Genomic DNA, 16,892 nt, shown 5'->3' on the forward strand with positions numbered 1-16,892 from the left:
TTATTTCACTCTGCACCGAACTAGTGAATTGGCATCTGGTCGACTGTGATGGGTCGTACCTTGGGTGGAAATGGGTATATGTTCTAGCAACCTCATCCTAGCAGACATACAGTGTAGACACAGAGTAACGGTGGTACAAGTGAGTTTTAAAAATGGAAAAAATAAACAGTATGGCAACAAGAAATAAAAAAAAACTTGGAAATACTATTGACTGTTTACAGCGGAACTACCAGAAAGCATCTTTCTCTCGTCAGATTGCCCAGGTAGACCATACTAAATTATTATTATTATTATATTATTATTATTATTATTATTATTATTATTATTATTATTATTATTATTCAGGAGATGAACCCTGTTCATATGGAGCAAGCCTGCCACCGGGGCCATTGACTTGAAATTCAAGCTCCCAAGGAATATGGTGTTCGTTTGAAAGAGGTAACAGAAGGTTAACAGGAAATACAGAAAGGAGAAAATATTAAATAACAAATTCGTATCAACTAGAGGAGAAAACTGCTTCTTGATCTGAACCACATTGTTATAGGAAGTCGAGTGCTAACACAAAATGTTTCCTATCGTGACTGTGGAATGCCTAAACCTAATGAAGCCGTTAGAATCTAACAAACTCGCCTAGTCCCAAGTTGACGAATGCTTTTCTTTTAAAGCTACAGGCTTTGATTACTGACACAAGGACAAGATCAAGTGTGCCCGGCATTTTATCATGTTAAGGGAACAAGGCGTATTCCATGAATTTCCAGAAGTACACAATAGCCTGAATCAATAGAAAACCGTCCATCTTAACGACTAAAAGACAGATAGTTACAGGAAAAGCAGTTGGATTATTTGGTCTAAGAATTGCTATTGTTACAGCCTGAGTACAAAACAGCTCAGCGGTAATTTAAACACATGGGACAGGCGAGAGACTGACAGAAAGCAGTCAAGTAAGTCTAACTGATATAGGTCTATGTTTAACCAAGACAGCAGAGCGGAGGGGGCCACTAGACACCTAGAAATATAATGTAAACACAAGGCAACAGAGCATTGTGGAAATGAACTTAACGAGAATTACCACAAACAGAGAACAAGGTAAGGGTTTTACTAATTTCATAGTTACAGTACTTGGCATGTAGGCCATGAGCGTGATAATATACATTCATGTCAAAAAAGAAAAAAAAAATGGGAGGTGCATGAAGTTATTAAACACTGATTTTAGTGGTGATAACACAACACTTTTAACCCCCTAAAAATAATTAAAACTGTTCCTATTGTAATGATTAGGCAGTTAAGTTTCTTGCGTATCCTACAATAGTATCACAGAAGATAAGAAGGGAATTTTGCAAAGTAGAATTAGTTTATCATTTTGTCAGAGATAGAATTTTATTTTATAAGAACCGGTACAGTTGATGACATTTATAGTATTATATATGTGGAGGAAAAAGCACTTGGCTCATTATGTAGGAACCGAGGTCTTGCATGCCATAGACCTAATTTCCCTGACAAGAAAACCTTCAGTCCATAAAAAAAAATTCTAGGCAATTTGCATATTCACCCAAATCTTCCCATCCATTATCTTGTCTAATAGTCAAAACGTCCTTAGTTGAATAGTACTTACCTAAATTCAGTTTCCGCTGTAGTACGTGTTCCAGTATGAGAGCATGTACCTATGTGCAGTTTTTAGTTTCATTTTAATTCGTTCATCATTGTACTGAATGACCTATTAAGTCCTAGTGCTTGGCTTCAGGCCTAGACCTGGTATTTAAATCTAATCCTTCTGGCCAGCCTTATTAGAGCTGAAAGTCAGCTCAGTGGTCTGTTTAAACTACTCTAATAATAATAATAATAATAATAATCATAATAATAATAATAATAATAATAATAATAACAATGTTTTGCTGTCTGAAGCAACTAGATAATATTTACACCAGGCCTTTTTTTTTTTTTTAAATCCCTTATTCTTACACCCCTCCTTTGGTAAAGACCCGTACTGGCATACGGCTTATGTCATCTTTGCAGGTGATTCCTTTCACACTGTGCTTTTGCCGTGTTAAACCTTGCACTATCAAATATTTATATTAGGTTTCATAAGAAATTTGGTGCAACGCCGGAAAGATAGCGTAGTTTTCATAAGCCTGTTTTTCTCATAAGGGCTTCCTTTGTTATATATGTATGATATCTGAATAAAAAAAATGACAGAATTTTACATTTGTATGCTAAAAATGTCTTCGAAATGTGAGTGTGAGAAAAGAAAGCACTCTATTGTAAATTATAGTGTTCATGTCGAGGAGCAACTGAGTTAAATATAATTACGTTTTCTAATATTTAATGAGGAATAAAAGAAAACTGTATTTTAACCCTAACTACAAAAATATAAAAAGCCCTTTAATATTCTTATTTTAATAGTATTTGGCGGTTTTAACACTTGATTGATAGAGACCTTCTGAAAGACGTACGGTAACACATTATAAATGAGGCTACTACTGATTAATATAAACATTTTCCGCTTGGAACTAATTTGCTGTAGGTCTCAACAGCTCCGACATTGTCAAAAGGATTAATTCACAGAGGTGGTCACAATTTTATTGATATTTTCTTGTTGGTTAATATCCTAGATAATTGGAATTTGTTACTTTATGCACAAAAAAATTGCAATTTAAAGGTATTTTTTCCATCCACGTAGTTGTGTGTTGTTTCACAAATAAACGTCCACGTACAACGTAAAAAAAATCTTAGTTGTCTAATGGTTATGAAACTTTATCACAGATGGCGCCACTTGCTATACAATGACGCGAGAGAAAAGACTTTTGTCACACACCACTTATGAATTCCTTGTTTCGCTGTCCTTGATTTATTTTTTCAGCAGTAGAGGAAAGCAAAAGCAACGTCTTCAGTCTTTTGGTTTTTGACAGTGAAGTGCAATCTACATCAAGAAGGATTAAGGTTAGTGGTTATGTAAATCTGCAGTTATACTGGTTTAGCTGCTCTTGGTCAATTTTGTGAATTCCATAATCAGTTTGTGGTAATGTTGTGACTTGTATGGTCAGTAAGAGACTGCAGCAGTAAGGATGTGGCTAAAAGTTTTCATTGGTTCGGCTTTTAATCTTCTATTTCTGCATCTAGATCATATAGTGAATCTCGGTTGGTCAAAACTGGAAAAATTTTTGTTTCGGCTGAAAATGTGTATAGGGTTTAAAAGCAACTTTTGTTTTTGCGGTTGTAGTGTCAGTTTAGTTTTTAGACTGGCCATAATCATTTTTTAGCCTTAACTTCTCGTACGAGTATGGATTTTAATAAAACTTATAATGGATTCTGGTTGTGGATTTGCCTTGACTGTTTGCGTAAACATTGTCCATTAGCCATTTATTCTAGAACGAAACCTTATTTGCGTTCATTCATTAAACTATTTCGAAGTGCAGGAACCATTTTCATTGAAGGCTAGTTTCAATTTTATTTCGTGACTGTACGAACAGATTTCATGAATTGTGTAATCGTGATACTCTGTAGTGAATGTGTATTAGTCCCTTGTATACCGTTTACTTGGAGGTGAAGTCTTAAACATTATCAACATTACCCGGCTGCCCAAATTAGGGTTAAGATGGTCACTGGTTGGCTTAATATTTTAAACCCAGCATGAGCAAGCACTTGCTAAATTAATAGTAAGACTGCTGTACCAATCCGTGGCTGTGAGGTAGCCGCTGTATGAAGTTAAGAAAAAGCTTAAAAAATCTTTATCTTGAAATACTTGAGGGCACGGATACTGGGCGGAATTTAGTTTTGTAGTTAAGTCCAATTCGGCAGGGAAAATGGTCGAAAGTGTACATTAGTTTGACTGGTGCGCTAGCAGAAGACTTTAAACTTTATTAAATTGCATGTATATGCTTATTACCGGTCTTCTCCTGTTTCATTAAGAGTTGGGGTGGCAGTAAAACATAAATATTTTTTTTACTGCAGTGGCAAAGTGAAATTTCACCGGGAAGTTAATAAATGGTGACTGGGGCAGTTTTTCGAATGCTTTTGTAAAGCTTTCTAAAATTGATTTGAAGGATTTTTTATAGTTAATGGGCTGATTTACGGCCTACAGCTGTTTCGTAGATGGAAAGTTTTAAATTCAGTCAACATGTAACATCGGGGGGACTTTTGCTTTGCGATTTTATTATAGGAGAAACTTGATTCAAGTGAGTTGTAAAGTTTCTTTAATTTCTCCGGATACGGCCCTAGGTAAGCAAGTTTTAAGTTGGAAAACGGAAGCAATGCAATTCCATGAATCGCTATGCTGGTTTGATTAAACTTGGTGAATGTCCAGAAGAACTCCGCATGCATAAAGTACCAAATTAAAAGTAAAATGGGTTTTTCATATTTAAAGCGTTTTAGACCACTTCTATGATGAGGAAACACCTGCAATTTTGCCATATTAGCTTATGGAGGGGGTTGTGGGACAGGTATTGTCTAACCTATGTCAAAAATCGAAAATCATTCGATGGGGAACTAGTTTTTCTGAGAACCATTACACTTTTCCTGAGAAACATTACAGTAAAACCTCATTTTGGAACCAATCCCTTTACTGGATAAACAAACGACTTAGAAAATTTTCGAGGATGCTGATTAGATAATCATTAATATCTCGGATATGGTGAATTTCAAAAAGGTTCAGAGACAAAGTTTTATTATTTTATATTGCAGAAAACTATAGTGTGACCTATTTTCATATCTCACCGCGGAGTTGTTCTGGACATTGACCTTAAACTTTAAACTAGCTGCACGCCTTTTGCTGGTCTGTGAATTTATAACTGAACTAGGTTGTGACAGTTATGGGTCCTTAAAGCAGCGTGATGAACAGATAAACTTTTGATCATCATTGTTCGGCCGAAACTGGTTAGCCTATCTTGTGGACTGTTGAGATTCAACGTAAGAACTTTTGGGTGCTTTAATTTTTGTTTAGCAGCATTTTATATTTAGTTGTATTTTTGGGTACTTCAAGGAAACGGTTCCCTAAATCCCTTCGAAAAGTTCAAATGCTTCAAATTTGTCTTCGGTGCAGACGTAAATCTGAGCCCTCCATTGTGGGAGGGCCATAATAAGTTTTCCCTTTAAACTGGACGTGACTGACATAAGCTTGCAAAGAAAATTTACTTTGACACGCGAAAGTTGCAGAGACCATGAAGTTGGCTTAAATAAACTCTGGTAATTTTTCAAAGATAATTAGTGCTACTTTAGAGTAAAGCTTACATCAATGGAATGTTTCAGCTTAATGATTTTCTTAGTGGGCTGTCAAAGTTTGTTTATTAATAGACAATGTTTTAGGGAACTGGTTAAGATTAAGTATCGCTTTAGGTTATCAGATGAGTGTTAGCAGAAATTATGGCAATTGATGGCATTTGACGCATTATTTACTTTGTAAAGAATTTCTAAAGTACATTTTGTCGGCCGGCTGTAACTGAAAGGAATATTGACCTTTTGAAGACCACACTTTATTTCAGGTTATTTAATAACGGGTGGTCGGCATTCCGCGCAAAGTTTCACCTCCATAGCTAATAGCGGTAAAAAACCAGTAAACCCCTAAAAATACCAACCTAACGTACCCTAGGAGGCGTTTACCGGTTACAATTTTGCCGATTAGTTATGGAGGGGAGGGGGCTTTGTCGCTGGAATGCCGCTTAGACCTACCCCGCTGTTAGGTACTTAAGTCGTAGTTCAAAGGTCAATTACGGTGCATTTACAGCCGGCCGACAAAATATGACTTAAATTCTTGTAAAGCAAGTAAAATAACAGAAAAACGCCAATTGCCACAGTCTAGCTCACCGCGGACAGCCGGCTTAGAATTACCAAGGCTACTAACAGTTGCTGTGAGGTAAGTGATCGATTAAATAAATTTAATCCTTGAAAGGAAGTGTATACTTTTTTGGGTATTAAGATAATTTCTTAGATGTTGCGGGGTTAAAAGATGATTTTTTACGAAATATCCTTAAACAGTTAGCTTAACGCGTAGCGTTTGCTGTCCTCTTGAGGTTAAAATGATTCAGTGGTTTAGGTTGAAAACTGTATTTTCCGCTGGTACGAGAGCCTAGTTTTTAGTTCTTGCTAATTTCTATTTTATTGGCTACAAACTTTTATAATATAAAAGGATCATTGTAGGTCATCTGTTTTTAATAGGTTGACTTGCTGTTATCTTTGAGCGAAAGTAACTTTTAAAAAGTAGCATTAATTACTCACTTTGTTGGTCATTTACAGTCTGTTACTTGTTAAGTGTTTAAACTCCGCTGTGAACTGTACTAACAAAATTTTGAGGTAGTTTTAGTATAAGATTTTACTTCTAGCTATTGTTAGACAATTATTTGCATATGTCAACAAATGTAGATTTTAAACTTTTATGATTGGTTCTATTTTAAGTAAGCCTTGTGACGAGTCTTCCGGCTATCTCTTTGCCTTGAAGTGGTTTGCATGACTTAATCTTAAAGTACAGTACGAGATTCAGTATAAATATATAAAGTATTAAGCAGAAGGCTAATCCATACTCTTCAAATTAGATAAGCTGAGAATTAAAGCAAAAGAAAATGGATGAATTATTTATATTTAAATAGCTACATGCTAAGTTTAGTGTACATTTGCATGTGAGAAATTAAGGCTAAAATTATAAAGCTAATGCCTAAGGCAACTGATAATGGAACTGAGAATACTGTAGTAATCGACGACTCGTGATTTTCAGATGTTCTGGATGTTTAAATGCAGTACCTGGAGAGCTACTACCCGATAAAGGCTTCCCTTCACCTTTGAGCTGAATTTTTTTCGATTTGAATCGAATCCAAGGGTTTCCCAAATCTGCGTTTATTGGACTTAGTATTTTGAGTGTAACTATTTATTTTCAGTATAAAAATATAGAACTTCTGTATTTTGAGTATTTTCAGTATAAAAATATAGAACACTACTGTCACTCACGTTTATTCCTTAACCTTTAGATTTGATGTAAAGTAACGCTTCCAAGTTTTTGGTGGACGCCCAAAACTGGTCTTAACTTGTAAAACGCACGCCAATCTGGTTAGCACTTTGAAGCTTATTGGTCTGTTAAAAATCTTCAGTAACTTTTGTTTTAAGTCAAGCAGTTGCTACTTCATATACCATCTTTCAAAATTGAAAATTAAGTAATTTATCTATGGATTCATGCATATTACTGTAAAAGTATTAAGCCCTGATGTGCGATCATTTTCCTTTATAAATCGAAAGGAAGACTAAGGAAAACTTGTTTATTCTGGACTGGTATGAGACTTAGAACAGCCCTTAATGGCATGAGAGTTCTGTTAAACCAGAACATACTAGTGTAATACTTCAGATCATTGCTAACGGGTGTCAATATATATGGTAATATTTTTCTACGAATGCCCTTTGTAAGAAACTCCTTGATTTGTAAAAGCTCGTCTAGCAAAACTTTCAGTTCGTTCTTGAGACCTAAATGGTTCTGAGAAGTGGGGATATCCTGAATAACAGAGTAGAAACTTGACTATCCGCAAGTTGTTGCATGAAGTTCGCATATTAGCCATTTTCCTTCATAATGATTTCTTGGTTGACAAGAGCCTGAATTTTCGGCAGTTGATACCTACTTGTAAGTACATAATGTATTGTATCCTCTGGACTTTTAAGTGGAATGACTTGAGCATTATCGTTGAATAGGCTACATTTCTTATTGGTAGTTAAAATTAAAACTACAATATCAAAGTTTACCCACCCATGGAACAGTAGGTGACCAGACTTAGTATATTTTTGAAATATAAACTAATTTTAAGCAGTGTTAAACTTCATGAAAACTCTGTAAACCAGTAAAAAAAAAGATACGTACAAGAACGGAGTTTTCAGTGAAAAACTGCTAAAAAGATATAGGACGTAAGTATAATTTGCTAAGATACTAAATAGTTAACAGTTAATGCAAGAGTACTTACTAAACCACCCAAATGGGCCTTTAGAATACCAATTTGGAAGCACAAAATTGAGAGTAACTGTAGTAGCTCTTACCTTGAATTCTAGTAACTTAATATTTGCTATTTGCCATGTAATCAATGAAATTTATTACTGTGCAGGCAGAGGTGCCAAGTTAATAACTGTCAGGAGCGAAGGTTACAAAAATAAAATGACATATGCGGGTATTGTCAGCCTAAATCTAATGCACTTTTGCTTTTGAAAACTCCCATCCTAGTAAGTTAATCCATGGTCTGGTTGTTTTATCACCGGAAGGATAAACCACTGACAACAATGTACTTAACGAATTAGTGCTTGAAAACTGCAATGTAGAATATTAGTCTGAAAAATTAACATTGGTTAAGTTTTGAGTTTAGGTTTGCATGAACTACAAAATGACCTGAAGATGCATTCACATGAAGCCAACGTGCAACCCAAAAAAAGCTTAAGCACAAGACCTCTGAACAGAAAACGAAGCTGAAAAATAGCCGAAAATTAAAATCAAATTAAGAACTTTTCTCTATCCTTCTCAGTGTGAACTAAGTTACTTATTTTAATAATGGATTAGGAAGATAACGCCACTAGGTCACAATAGGAGTGTAGCTAATCTAATCCTGTGGTACGGGTTTCAGACTGGTCTGATGCTGTCGAGAGTTTTGCAGACTTTATTCTATGGCCAAATAATTTTTTTTAAGACTCAAAGCTTTTGGGTCGTCATATCTCAGTACCTCATGCGGTATATTTTTTAGGGTTAGTACAGTAACGCTTTACCGTAGACTAGGATTCGGAATAGTTTTTACTTAAAAATCAGACAGTTCTAAATTGCCTGAAATTTTAATTAGAGATCCGTAATTAGTTTTCTTTAGTAGAACTTGAGCTTGGTGCAATGAAAATACTATGGTATTTTTTTCAAGCCTTTTCTTAAACTAGGGTTTACAGGTTCTTTAGAAAAGCTTTTAACTAGTGAATGCTTGTGGCCTTATGAGTGGGTGTTAACTGTGGTTTTGGTCAAATTCTGGATGAATCTTCATTAAAGTGCAACCCAACGCTTTGCCGTATGGTTACCCTAATCTCATGAAAGTAACATTAGTTTTCGTATTAATGAATCACAACAGTTTTTGTTGAAAACATTTGAAAAGTTCGTTTTCTTAGCTTCAGGTGCATACAACGTTTATTCAGTGCTGTCTTCAGAATATTGGTATATATCAAATAACTACTTGATATAACGTTATCGTGATCTTAAATGGAAAAAGTCCGCATTACGTATATATGTTGCGATGTACAGGAAGCTTTCACCTACTTGGTCAGTTGGCTTCTTCAGCCTGAATGAACATAGAAATATTACATGACATCTTTCAGGTAACAGAATCGGTCAGTAGTCTTATTAGCAACTCTCTGGGAACGTCGTGGCACAGTAAGAGGCTGGCATATTGGTCGTTTCTTACTGCTTGTTGGGTCTCCAAAACTGGTGAAAATGGTGGTTCTTCGGTTGCTCCAGAAATTGCGCTCCCGTTGTTTTAATATTTCTGCAGGGCATACTGAGGAAGCAGTAGTACGTGGAGCAGTCGAAAGAGAATCTAAATTTATTTTGGCAGCTAAAGTAACTTAAGAGAAATCTTAATGAGTAAATGGTTTACTATTCTCAGTACTCATTAAATTTATAAGAGCCCCTTCTACAACCGGGCTATGTCTTGCCGTTATAATATACGATATATCAGCATTTAACAATTTTATCGTATGGCCCAGTTCTAAAATGTTTTGTTAATATACTCTTCTGGGATACTATTCTGCAATCTCGTTCGTTTCTCTAAACGAATAGAAAGTCACTTTCCTGTTTTGCCATATTTTATTGGTCTTTGGATGGTATTGATTGAGCACCAACTTTATTAGTGGCGCCATTTTCCTGTCTTTCTTATAACCTGACTGCCTACAGAATTTTTATAACTCGGGGATAATTTCACATTTTTAAGGTATGTTGCATGAATTTCTTTGCATTAGATAATGATTGGCAATATGGTAAGACTTTAGTGACGTCGAATTTTTCTTTATTTTCGGATTATAGTAATTACATTTTGCTCTGGAAAATGCTCTAGTTATGAAATGCTGTGGATAACACAAACCAAGAAAAACTTTTTGTTCAAGTTCCCTGTAAATAAAACGGTCACAGATTCTAGGAGCTCGAGTAACTAAATTCACAATGACGTTACACTTACACTTGAACTATGGTAAGGAAAAACAATGAATATACATTTCTAAATTAGTTGGCTTACGATATACTTCAAAAGCGAAGGAAAGGGTTTCTGGATTGTGGTGAACTATTACATCTAGAAAAGGTGAACTATTATTATTTTCATATTCCACAGTGAACTTGATTGAGGGAGCTAAACTGTTTACATAAAATAAGAATTCGTTGAATTTATCCTCCACTTTCTGATAAATAATAAAGACAACGTACCCAAACCAGACTATAAGTCAGTTTTCAAGACAATTGAATATAAATTGATTCAATAAACTCCATGCATAAATTGGCGAGTACGGGACTTATAGGGGAACCCAAGGCCACACCATAACTTCTGCTGAAAGGCTCCACCATCAAAAGTAAAGTTTAGTAAGTTCTATGAAAATGTGTGTAGGAATAGGTGGAATAAAAATATTGTTTTCGTGCTCCCTTTTTACCAATGTTCCCTTGGATTTTGTTTTAGACCATCTGCGTAAGAAAGTGGAAGGTATTTTTATTTAACATATTCCTCTACAGTCTTTCATAGGCCTTATTGAAATTATCTAATCTTTCGAGTTAGACTGGTCAGGTTGTTTGAAAACTTAGTTTTTTGTTTGTTCATGCATATCAATTCAGTGTCATTTGCAGTTTACTGTTAGCACTATCTAAGGGAAACTTCAAAATATTGAATGTCATCGATCCTAATCATTCCATATGTTTCAGCATGTTTTTTTTATTTAAACAGGAAGACTAGAAGCACCCTAGTTGTCACAGGAACTGAAATGCATAAACTTAAGCAACTAGAGAGGAGGAATTGGAGACTTTTCAACAACGACAATGGCACCTGGAAGATTTATCAAGATGAAACCTCGCAGGCAGACGAAAAGGGTTAGTCTGATTTATAAATGAAGTATGACGGGAGTTGCCAATAATAAAGTGATTACAAGGTGTATTTTGAACTGTAAGTAATTTTTCTGTTTGGGCATTTTTCCAGAACCTGGACTTAAATTTTTTGCATTGACTCTTGAGTGTGTGATTCTCAATTACGAATGCAGTTGTAAACCTGCTGAATTATGTAAAATAACCATTTTACCAGGGATCAAATCTCAATTTGTGTGAGATTTCAATGTAGTCAGGAACTTAGAAGTAAAAATTAAGGGACAATTAGTACGGTAAAATTATAAGTATTTCAGTTCCCCCTTTGAACCAGAAAAAATATACATTGGGACTGCATTATGAACATGTTTATCAGCCTAAGTTATCCATAGCATTTACCATTGATTTTATTAAGAGGTAGAAGAATGCTGTGAAAGGAAGTGTTAAGAAATCAGAAAGTGGAGAGCTGTAATGGAATTGCATCTAGTCAGGAACCACCAGTCTTGCAAGGAAAGCTTTAATTTAACCATGCCACCACAAAATGAATATTGCAGTATGTGTTAGCTAATAAAAGTAATGTTGAGCTTCAGAACTGTAAAATTCTGACCCTTATGGAAGTCAATTTGTCCAACTTATTCAGGCAGAAATTATGTAAAGTATCACAATTTGCCATTTACTCATTCTCGGCACTACCTTTGGCCCCGTTCGATACACTATTTCTGCCACCCATTCTAGTGAGTCCATGTAACTTTTATTCATTTTAAACAGAGTAGCAGCACCCAAGTTGCCTAGGAATTGAAGTGTATAAACTCCTGGAAGTACTGATCTGGAATCTTGACTATTCAACGCTTGAAGTGGCAGTTACGCATTTAGTCAAAGATACCTTGGAAACAGAAGAAAAGTGGTAGTCTGATTTAGCGAAGTATAACAGGAGAGCCACCAGCAATAATGAAGCAAGTGTACAAGTGGAGTATTCTGAACTGGGTAGTCATTTTTCCTAAAAATCTGGGTAGCCTATATATCTAAAAACTCCTCCGATATAGGTTTTTGTATTCTGTATGGGTGAGTGTTCAATTTGGACTATAATTGTGTATTTGATCAATTTTAAAATAATTTTACCAGGAATCAGATTGCAAATATTGTGTGATAAGAATGCAGTCTGACAGTAAAAGTAAAATGACGAAGAAAATTCCTTGAGACTATTGTTAGTATTGTTAGCATTAAGAGGCCATTGTGACAGAGAGAACACTCTTTGGGACTGCAATAAGTACACTGAAATAACTGAAGCTATCTATGGCATTTAATATATTTATATTACAGATGAAGTCTGTTGTGGAAGAAATTATAAAACCAGTTCAAAAATGGAGATGTAATCAGATTTCATCTAGTCATGAACCATCAGTCCTGCATGAACAAGCCATCGTTAAACATTGCTAAGTGCTGAATATTAGTATATTTGTTAGCTAATAATCCTGATCCTGTGAGGAGGTAGAATGTTAAATACATCAGTTCCATTCTTCAGGCAGGAAGCTTATGTAAACAGTATCACAAATTGACACTTGTAGTTATTGATTTTCATTTTTAGCAGAACAGGTATAACTTCAAAATATTTGATATTTTTGCTCTTATTCCAACAATTTAGTGTAGCTTTGTTTTTTCTTCTAAACTGTGAGAGCAGTAGCATCGAGGTGGCCCCAAGAGCTGAAAGTGATATTACTCCTGAAGTGCTGGTTAAAAGTAATTTTGATACCATTTAATGAAGACTGTGGCAGGCATCTGTGTAGTTTTCAAGATATCAAACCTAGTTGAAAAACGTTTTCCGCCCTATGCCGTAATGTACGATGTAGTGCTGTCAGTAATTATCAAGCAAGTGGGCAGAAAGTGTATACTTACTGAGCTGGTAAGTCTGTTCTTTTCCCAGAAGTTACTACAGTACAGGTTTCTGATGCTTGATTTACCAGTTTGCTGCTTTTGTTGCTGTGTTCGCCTGTATTTGCCAAACTGCTGGACTCGTTCAAAATTTAATCATTTCCATGGTGATAGGAAGTTAGCTTTTAGCAATACTTTTTTCTTGCTAATAAACTTGAGAATAGTAGGTTAACCAATGGGAATGTAATGGGATTTCATCTAGTCATGAACCATCTGTCATGCACGAACAAGCCATTGTTAAACATTGCTGCGTGCTGAATATTATAGTATTTGTTAGCTTACAATCCTAATCCTGTGAGGAGGTAGCATCGATAATGTTGAGTTCATTAGTTCCATTCTTAAGGCAGAAAGCTTATGCAAACAGTACTGTAATTTGACACTTATTGATTCTTAGCAAAACATATATAACTGTTTTGAGTATTTGATATTTCTGCTCTTATTCCTACTATTCAGCATAGTTTTTTTCTTTTCCTTTTAAACAGTGAGAGCAGTAGCACAGAGGTGGTCCTAAGAATTGAGTGTGATTTAACTCCATTAGTGCTGCTTAAAAGTGATTGAGACCATTCAATGAAGTTGGTGGCATCTGCGTACTTTAACCCAGTTGAAAAACTTTCTGCCTTATCAAATAATGTACGACTGGAGTGCTGTCAATTATTAAACATGCCAGAAAGTTTACTGTTTTGAACTGGTAAGTCCTAGTTTCCTAGAAGTTTACTACAGTAATTTTTTATGCGCGATTTACCAATCTGCTTATTTTGCTGTGTTAGTCTGTATTTGCTAAGTTGTTGGATCCTTTCAATCAAAATTGAATAATTACAAGGGAGTATGTTAGTATGTTAGTTCTTGGCGATATATGTACTTATTTCTTGCTTATGAACTTTTGAAATGAGTAGGTTAAACAATTATCTAAGCAGTATACTGTACAGATTAAGGATAGTTATAATTTTTTACCAATTTTCAGATGTAAACTATGCAGTACATGGGAGTAATTAAGCAAGCAAGAACCACAATTGAATCTGCTGGAAATAAGAAGGAAAGTATCTCGTGAAAACTCAAAGCCTTTTAAGAGGACAACTTCCCCACCAAGCAAAACAAGGGGGAGACAGAAAAATGTTTATTACATTGAACTCTGAACCATGTGCAGGTATCATGAAGGAAGAAAGTTTCAACAATAACCAAGAAAAACTATTCCAGAATTTTTCAAGTGTGCAATGTAAGTGTGCAATTTAAGTGAGCTTATGTATTATAAAAAGTATTTTCTTTATAAAAAAGTATTTTCTTTATATTTTCCTGCAAAATTTTGTTCTGGAAATGTTACTTTAATTTCACTTAATTAAAACAGATCTTGAGAGGCTTTCCATTTAACCCCATCTGGTCTTTCTGAATCTTCAAGTCTACAGGCCTTTATAAAATACATATTCTAATGTAAAATCCCCATTTCCAGCCTAAATGTGTATCTTGACATAATACTTCAGGACACTCAATTCTCATTACTTTGTATGATGATGCTACCTCAACCTTGAAATTGGGATTATTTTTCTTTAACTAGAATTAACACCTGCATTGGAATAAAATCTGATTAAATGAAATCTTTATTCAATAATCCATAGAAATAAGTTATAGAATCCCACCCTCCCTGCTCACTAGTTTCTCAAGAAAACTTTCCCCCTCCTTTTACACAGTATTAACAAGAGTTAATGCCAATGCATAGTTAACTTCACCCACTCCATCGTACTTGCATTCAAGTTCTCACTGTTCTAGTGAAGCATTCAAGTTCACACTGTTGTAGTGAAGCACTCAAGTTCACACTGTTGTAGTGAAGCATTCAAGTTCTCACTGTTGTAGTGAACCACGGCAAGATGGTGTGCAAAAAGGACTTCCTTTTACTTCAAATAATTACGCCTGCAAGTATAAGAATACATAAGTAAAAATTATCTTCCGAAGCAACTGAATACATGAAAGCAGCAGTAATTGCTTTAAGCCAGCAGTAATTGCTTTAAGCTATGTGTAACAATAAACCATTTAAAAATCTGAAGCAACTGAATACATGAAATCAGCAGTAATTGCTTTAAGCCAGCAGTAATTGCTTTAAGCTATGTGTAACAATAAACCATTTAAAAATCTTAAATTACCAAATCAGTAAACTAAAACATTTAAAAATTGTAAATATAACAAATCAGTAAACAAGATGAACTAGGAATATAGAATCCGTAGTAGACACTTCGACTTTCCAAACACACTAAAAATATCTTTCATAAACAAAACTGCAGATTTTAAAATCTGAATTTTTCATAACATACAAAACTGAAGGTCTTTACATAGAATTCTACTTGAATTCGCAAGCAAAATCCTACATTGAAACCAGAGGCTTGTATTTTTGTAGGAACAAAATACACCTCAAAATGCAGCATCCTAATTTTTTTTTTTTTAAACGCTGAAATGCAGTATTACCCCAGTACAATCAGTTTAACTTCCTTTACTAGATAAAACTGTTTACGAAACTGTTCACAAACCGAGATTCAGAAACAATACATACAGTTCAAAAATTAAGGGGCTGGATGTTTTCCTGCAGGCCAATCCAATTCTTGGACTTTGAAAATGTAACAATCCTTAACACTGAAACATGCAGAAATATATCATCACAGCCTAAGAATTATAAGGTCACAAAGGAAAACTGTTGGTGGGTGCTAAGGTTCACACCCAAGTCTGGTTTGAAATAAAAGTTTAAAAATTATACTATCTGTATGGATGTACAGGAAGCAACCAAACTGCATGCAAGTAAATGGACCAGACAATTCAAGCAACAGTTCAGTATAACATTCCATACATGGTTTACAATACTGAGCGGCCATCTTACCTTGGGAGCCACCCATCTAGTATTGTGATATGGAAGCAAATAAATGGCATACAGATGACAAGCCCCTCCTAGGAATGACATTACTGTACTAGAAAGGGAATTTAGTTCAAGTCTGGAAAAACCAAACACTAGCACTAATCATCTTCAATTTAAGGTGGTAAGAGCAGCTTTGTGCAACAGTCCACAACAGGCTCTGGATGGGCAGTAAAGGAAAGCTGCCATTTAAGAGGCTGAATTTTTCAAGGAATACACAACAGGCTCTGATAGCAGCAAAGGAAAGTTCCCACTTAAGAGGCTGGAATTTTTCAAGGAATACAACAGGCTCTGGATAGGCAGCAAAGGAAAGCTGCCATTAAGAGGCTGAATTTTTCAAGGAATACAATAACAGGCTCTGGATAGCAGCAAAGGAAAGCTCCTATTTAAGAGGCTGAATTTTTCAAGGAATACACACAACAGGCTCTGGATAGGCAGCAAAGGAAAGCTCCCATTTAAGAGGCTGAATTTTTCAAGGAATACACAACAGGCTCTGGATAGGCAGCAAAGGAAAGCTCCCATTTAAGAGGCTGAATTTTTCAAGGAATACACAACAGGCTCTGGATAGGCAGCAAAGGAAAGCTCCCATTTAAGAGGCTGAATTTTTCAAGGAATACAGATTGTACTCTCAACTAGAAAGACCTCTCAACATCCCTGTGGTCATGACAAATCTAGCAAAGTTCTAAAACCTGCCAGAACGAACAGACCATGAAATTTATACTATAAAGCAAAGTAATTGGTATTAAAACAGTCTCAACATATGACACTCAGTTTTGTCACTTTTATAATTTAATTTTAAATTTACCCCCTGGCATCAGCGAATGAGATGGTTCGATCGTCGCATACCAGAATGTACACAAACCCGCCCCAGATGGTGAGACCATAGTTTAGTTGTACATTAAAAACACATAAATGAAAGACATGTTTTTATTACTCCAACTCAATAACAAAAGAAAGGTAGAATTAACATTAAAGTCGAATTAACAAAGAATACCACACTAACATATAACTACCTTCAGACTTCGGCAGTTTTGACCA

At 35.2% G+C, this 16,892-nt stretch overlaps 1 long non-coding RNA gene across 1 annotated transcript; it reads left to right on the plus strand.

Annotated features, from left to right (window-relative positions):
* Window positions 1-548: 548 nt before the first annotated feature.
* LOC136840797 (uncharacterized) lies at window positions 549-11,998 on the plus strand. Its single transcript, XR_010853737.1, has 4 exons — window positions 549-1,086; window positions 2,761-2,937; window positions 10,905-11,047; window positions 11,804-11,998. It is a non-coding gene; the product is annotated as an uncharacterized lncRNA (long non-coding RNA).
* The last annotated feature ends 4,894 nt before the right edge of the window (window positions 11,999-16,892 follow it).

Source organism: Macrobrachium rosenbergii, chromosome 8 (genome assembly GCF_040412425.1).
Source record: "Macrobrachium rosenbergii isolate ZJJX-2024 chromosome 8, ASM4041242v1, whole genome shotgun sequence".
Classification (NCBI taxonomy): domain Eukaryota; kingdom Metazoa; phylum Arthropoda; class Malacostraca; order Decapoda; family Palaemonidae; genus Macrobrachium; species Macrobrachium rosenbergii.